General features: G+C 32.8%; 1 pseudogene; it reads left to right on the top strand.

Annotated features, from left to right (window-relative positions):
* The first annotated feature begins 2,441 nt into the window (after positions 1-2,441).
* LOC131618905 (small ribosomal subunit protein eS27y-like) lies at positions 2,442-3,458 on the top strand (annotated as a pseudogene).
* The last annotated feature ends 2,361 nt before the right edge of the window (positions 3,459-5,819 follow it).

Raw genomic sequence — 5,819 nt, 5'->3', positions numbered from 1 at the left:
AATACGCTTTCTTCATTGTGGAAAGAAACTTTGTTCGTAGGAGCAACATGGATGTTAGAAGAGATCTTCTTCCCTCCAACAATATTTCTATTCTTCTTTGCAGGACTGACCACAATGTTGTCGAAAATGCCATCCACACTATCTTCAACAATCTCCATAACAAGAGCAACCCTCCTTTTTAGGGTGGCTTTCTTCCTGGAAGCAAACTTTTCGATAATTGTAGCACCCTTTTTCTTGTTTCCTTATATCTCTTTTTTCTTAGCCATCTTCTTAGCCTTTAGGGTGTGTTTGGTTCGAGGTAGAGCGAGGGGAGGGTAGGGGAGAGGAGGGAATATTTAAAATAAAATGTGTTTGGTTCAATTTTTAGGAGGGGAGAGGAGGGGAGGGGAGGGGAGCAAAATCCCTCCAAATGACACTTTTTGCGTTCCGTCGAATCGGGGGGATTCAGAGGGGAGGGGAGGGGATCTGAGTTTTAATATTAATTAAATTAATATATTTACTAAAATATCCCCATTTTTATTTTATTATTTTAAAAATATTATTTTCTTTCATGTTCCTACTTTTTTTTTGTGATTTTTTCTCTATTGCTTCCATCAACTTATTATAATTATTCTTCAACTTCAAATTATTTTTTATTTTTTTATTTAATAAAAATTATAATTACTATAATTTTTTTATTATAATTTATTTTATAATTCAAAAGTTGTTATCAACGCATAGTTTATTTTGTGTCGAGAGTTATAATACGAATCAAGTGTACTCAATTTTTTTAATATTATGCGATAAGTTATGACTTTTTAATCACTCAGTTATACAAATATTATTTCCAAGAAAATATTTATGAAATTTTTATAATTGAATATCATATCACTTATATAAAATTACAAGGATAAAAATATAAATTATTATTAAAATCCCTCCCCTCCCCTCGTGAACCAAACATATTTTTAAACGAAATCCCTTCCCTCCCCTCCCTTCCCCTCGTTTGAACCAAACATATATATAATTACAAAAAATGCCTCCCCTCCCCTCCCCTTCCCTTCCCTCCATTAAAATCCCTCCCCTCCCCTCCCCCTCATTTGAACCAAACAGACCCTTAGAGTAGATACCTTTTTGGTGCGGGTCTTCATAGGTTACAGAGCAACTTTTTATTGTCTGCCTTCTTTTTGCCTTTCTTTGCAGACTTTTTCTTCTTCTTAGTATTAACATGATCAATAGAGACATCAACAACATGAGTCTCAACATCTTCATACACATGATTATTATCACTTATAAAATTACTAGTATTATCTTCAGAGTTGTCGGTGACAATGTTATCCTTATCTTGTTCAACATTGTTCTCAGAGGTTATATCATCAATCTTAGAGTTTAGAAGAGTGACTTCTTCCCTTAGATCATCAATGATTTTGTTGATGTTAGTTTTCTCTTGAAGTAAGATAGTTATTTGAGATTTTAGTTTCTCACTAGACATGCATTCTTCTTTCCATTTAACATACAATAATCTATAAGATTCAACAATATTTCCATCTAAAAGTTCTTCATCGTTGGATTCACCATTGTTTTGATCATTCGTCTTGTGCCCTAAGCAAGTAGTAAATGCAATTACACTGTTAGCATTTTCTTCATCACTCTCATCTTCAAATTCTTCATCTGAAAGTGTAGCAGTATATCCATTCTTTTGTTTTCGAAGGAAGTTGGTACATTCCGCCTAGATGTATCCAAAGTTTTTACATTCATGACATTGTATCTCATTTCCTTTGTTCAAATTGTCTTCATCTTTGATTCTGCGCTGAAAGTTGAAGCCTCTTAAGTTATTAGGAAATTTGCCTTTTACATTTGTCATGACATTGATTCTAGAATATTAGTTAAGTCTTCTCATTACTTTACCAAACTTTTTTTTTTTTGCAAGTAATGCAATAGAGTTGGGCATGTTATCATCAGTATCCTCTACTTTTTGCTCCTTGTCTTTTTCCACATTAGCTATGAAAACAATTCCTTTGTTTTTCTTTACAGTTTTATTATTTATAGTCATTTCAAAAGTCAGCAATGAGCCAATAATTTCATCAACTTTGATCGAATTGATGTCTTGAACTCCTCTATAACATTAACTTTCATGTCAAACTTCTTTGAAAGTGATGTGAGGATTTTTCTGACTACTTTTTCTTTAGACAATTTTTCACCAAAAAATAATGAGCACTTTGCTATATCACAAACATGGACATAGAAGTCAGTTAGAAATTCAATTTTAATTCTTCATCCACATTGGGGATCAAGGGAGAAAACTAAAATTGATCGAAAATTCAAATTTAAATATGAAGAGATAAAAACGGTTTCTAACCCGATATTATTGTCATGTATGAGGATCTAATAGAAACTAACTGAAGTATTAATTAATAAAAATATTAAATAAATAATTATATCATATTCAATCTTACACGAAACTTACGCTTTATATTGATCTTTCATCTAAACCTTTCCGTCTTTTCCCTTTTGTTCATAGTCGCAGCCCCTCCCACTCTCATTTTTCTAGGGTTTGCGATCTCTCACTCTTCAACCTCAACATGGTGATCCCTTCTCTCCTTCTATTCTTTACGTAAATAAACATTCAAATCGCTTCAATTCTAATTGTTATATTCATTTTCATTGTTTTCAGGTTCTCCAAAACGATATTGATCTGTTGAATCCACCTGCGCAACTCGAGAACAGGAAGCACAAACTCAAACGCCTCGTTCAATCTCCTAATTCATTCTTCATGGTAATCATGCTTATCACTGATTCTCTTCTGTTTTGTTTTCACACTTTTTATTCCGTTTGTAATATTTTCTTATATTTTTCTTAGGATGTCAAATGCCAAGGTTGCTTCAACACGTAAGTTCCTATTTAATTTCATGCATGTTCATTGGTTTATTTGAGAAATACTTATTTTTTCGTGTTAGATATATTACAAACCCTAATTCTTTTAAATTTGTTCTTTGTCACGTAGAATAGAACCTAATTTAATTAATTATAAAACTAATGATTATTTGAATCAATCATCAATTTTAGTCTATCATTCTTTTGATTTAGTTCTAAATTACATGTTAATTTATAATGGTTTAAATTTGTGGATGCAGAACTACCATGTTTAGTCACTCTCAAACTGTTGTTGTTTGTGAGAACTGCCAAACAGTTTTGTGTCAGCCAACAGGTGGTAAAGCAAGACTAACTCCTTCAGGAAGAAGGGTGATTGGTTAGGGATCTCTTTAGTCTTTTTGTGGGTCATGTTTCTATTATTGAAAAATAAATTTTGGTGTTAATGGATATTATATGATGTCTTTATTTAGTTTGTGTTTAGATTGCTCAATGGAACTGATTGTCTTATGTCAATGTGCTTTTTATTCTCTATGTTGAGAAGATTTTTGAGTGAATTTTGTTGGTGTGATATGGTTGGTTGATATTATCTCATTTGCTTTAAATTATGTTTAGCAATTTATCTCATGGAGGCTTGCTATTCTTACACCAAAAATCATACACCATATATTTACACCTAAAAAAATACAGGATGGATATATGTTTGTCTATGTCAAAACATTGAAAAAATAATTATTATACATTTTAAATACACAAAACAGTATAATATTAAGGTGTATGTGTCACTTTTAGTGTAAGAATATCATTTGTCATATTCTTACACTAAAAGTGACACATACACCTTAATATTATACTGTTTTGTGTATTTAAAATGTATAATAATTATTTTTTCAATGTTTTGACATAGACAAACATATATCCATGCTGTATTTTTTTAGGTGTAAATATATGGTGTATGATTTTTGATGTAAGAATAGCAAGCCTCTTATCTTATATATGTAGTTTTGTGCGATGTTATGATGTTGTATACTTTTGCAAATGATTCTAATCTAGCACGATTATCCTTATTCACATAAGTGAGTGTTTGTTTACTTTTCGAAGATTACGGTGAGTCTTACTTCAAATTGCCGATCAAAAGAAACTTGGCTTTATCTCACTCACTTACACAAAGATCTTGCAAACTAACACAAACACGTTAGTAATAACAAGAAAGATAGAATAAAAATATGGATGTAATTGATTTGTAAAATAAAAAGAACCGAACAAAATAGTATTATACACTACTAGACAATATATAATACTACAAGACAATTTTTTATATTCTATTTTGTTATGCATTGTACAATTTTTTGTCTATTTTCTTTGATATATTATATATTAAATAATAGACTTTTTACTATAATATTTTTTTATTAATATCCATGAATTGAAATATTAAATAATAAGAATGAGAAGAAAATTGGAGAGAGATGTTTCGGATCATTGTCCAATTTAGTTGGAAGCGGATAATAAAAATTGGGGTCCTAAGCCATTCAAATTCAATAATAAATGATTTTCTTGTAGCTCTTTTTATGCTTTTGTGGAAAAGGAGTGGAAAAGCTTTAAGGTGGAAGGAAGAGGCGATTTCGTTTTGAAACATAAACTTTATCTTTTGAAAGGAAGACTTAAATGGTGGAATAAAGAGGTTTTCGGTAAGATTGATTTGGAGATTCAAGAGGAGGTCAATGAAATTAATAAAGGGGACTTCATGTTGGGAGTGGAAGCGGAGGAATTACACCCGGATTTTGTTGTTAGAAGGAAGGAAGCAACTAGTTGGTTTTGGAGGAACTTGAGGATTAAAGAGAATATGATAGCCCAAAAAGCTAATTTGAAGTGGTTGAAGGAAGGTGATTCTAATAGTGGTTTTTTTCATAAAGTTATGAAAGAAAAGAGAAGACTTAATCATTTAGGTCCCATTAATTCTTCGGAGGGTGTTTTGGATTCGGTTATGGGGATTAAAGATCATGTTGTCCGTCATTTTTCCAAAAAGTTTGAAGAGGAGGAAGGAGTGCCAGCGTTGTTAGATGGGATTTTGTTCGATAGGATTACCGAAGAGGACATGGTGTGGTTAGAGAGGCCTTTTCAAGAAGAAGAAGTTAAGGAGGCGCTAAATTGTTGTGGTGGAGGTAAAAGTCCGGGTCCGGATGGGTTTTCTTTTCTTTTTATTAAAAGATGTTGGGCTTTCTTGAAAGAGGATTTCATGCGGTATTTCGAACACTTTTATATGGGGAGAATTGTCTAAGGCGGTAACTTCATCTTTTTTGGCTTTAGTTCCAAAGGCTTCCAACCCATTGTGTTTGGATGATTATAGACCGATATGCTTAGTGAGTTGCATGTATAAGTTTATGGCTAAGATTCTAGCGGGGAGGTTGAAAATAGTGTTGAACACCATTGTTTCTCAATGTCAAAGCGCGTTCGTTCCGGGTAGGCAATTGCTCGATGGGGTTTTGGTGGCTAACGAAGTGGTGAATTATGTTAGGAAAGAAGCTATGCCTTGTCTTTTATTTAAAGTTGATTTTGAAAAAGCATATGATAAGGTTTCGTGGAATTTTTTACGCTTTTTGTTGGAAAAGATGGGGTTTGGAGACAAATGGAGGAAATGGATGGAGATTTTGGTTTTTAATAGTGAGATGTCGGTGGTGGTTAATGGGAGTCCTACTAAGGAGTTTGTTGTGAAGAGGGGGTTAAGACAAGGCGATCCGCTTTCTCCTTTTCTTTTTGTATTGGTGGCGGAGGCCCTTTCTAGGTTAGTTCGGAAATCGGTCGAAATTGGAGAATATGAGAACTTGATGATTAATAGGAGGTGTAGCGTGGATATTCTCCAATTTGCGGACGACACTTTGATGATAGGTGAAGGTTCTTGGAAGCATGTGAAAGCTCTAAAAGTTGTTTTGAGAGCTTTTGAGTTAGTTTCGGGGCTTGGTATCAAT

Source organism: Vicia villosa, linkage group LG1 (assembly GCF_029867415.1).
Source record: "Vicia villosa cultivar HV-30 ecotype Madison, WI linkage group LG1, Vvil1.0, whole genome shotgun sequence".
Classification (NCBI taxonomy): Eukaryota; Viridiplantae; Streptophyta; class Magnoliopsida; order Fabales; family Fabaceae; genus Vicia; species Vicia villosa.
This window is presented reverse-complemented; position numbering and strand designations above follow the sequence as displayed.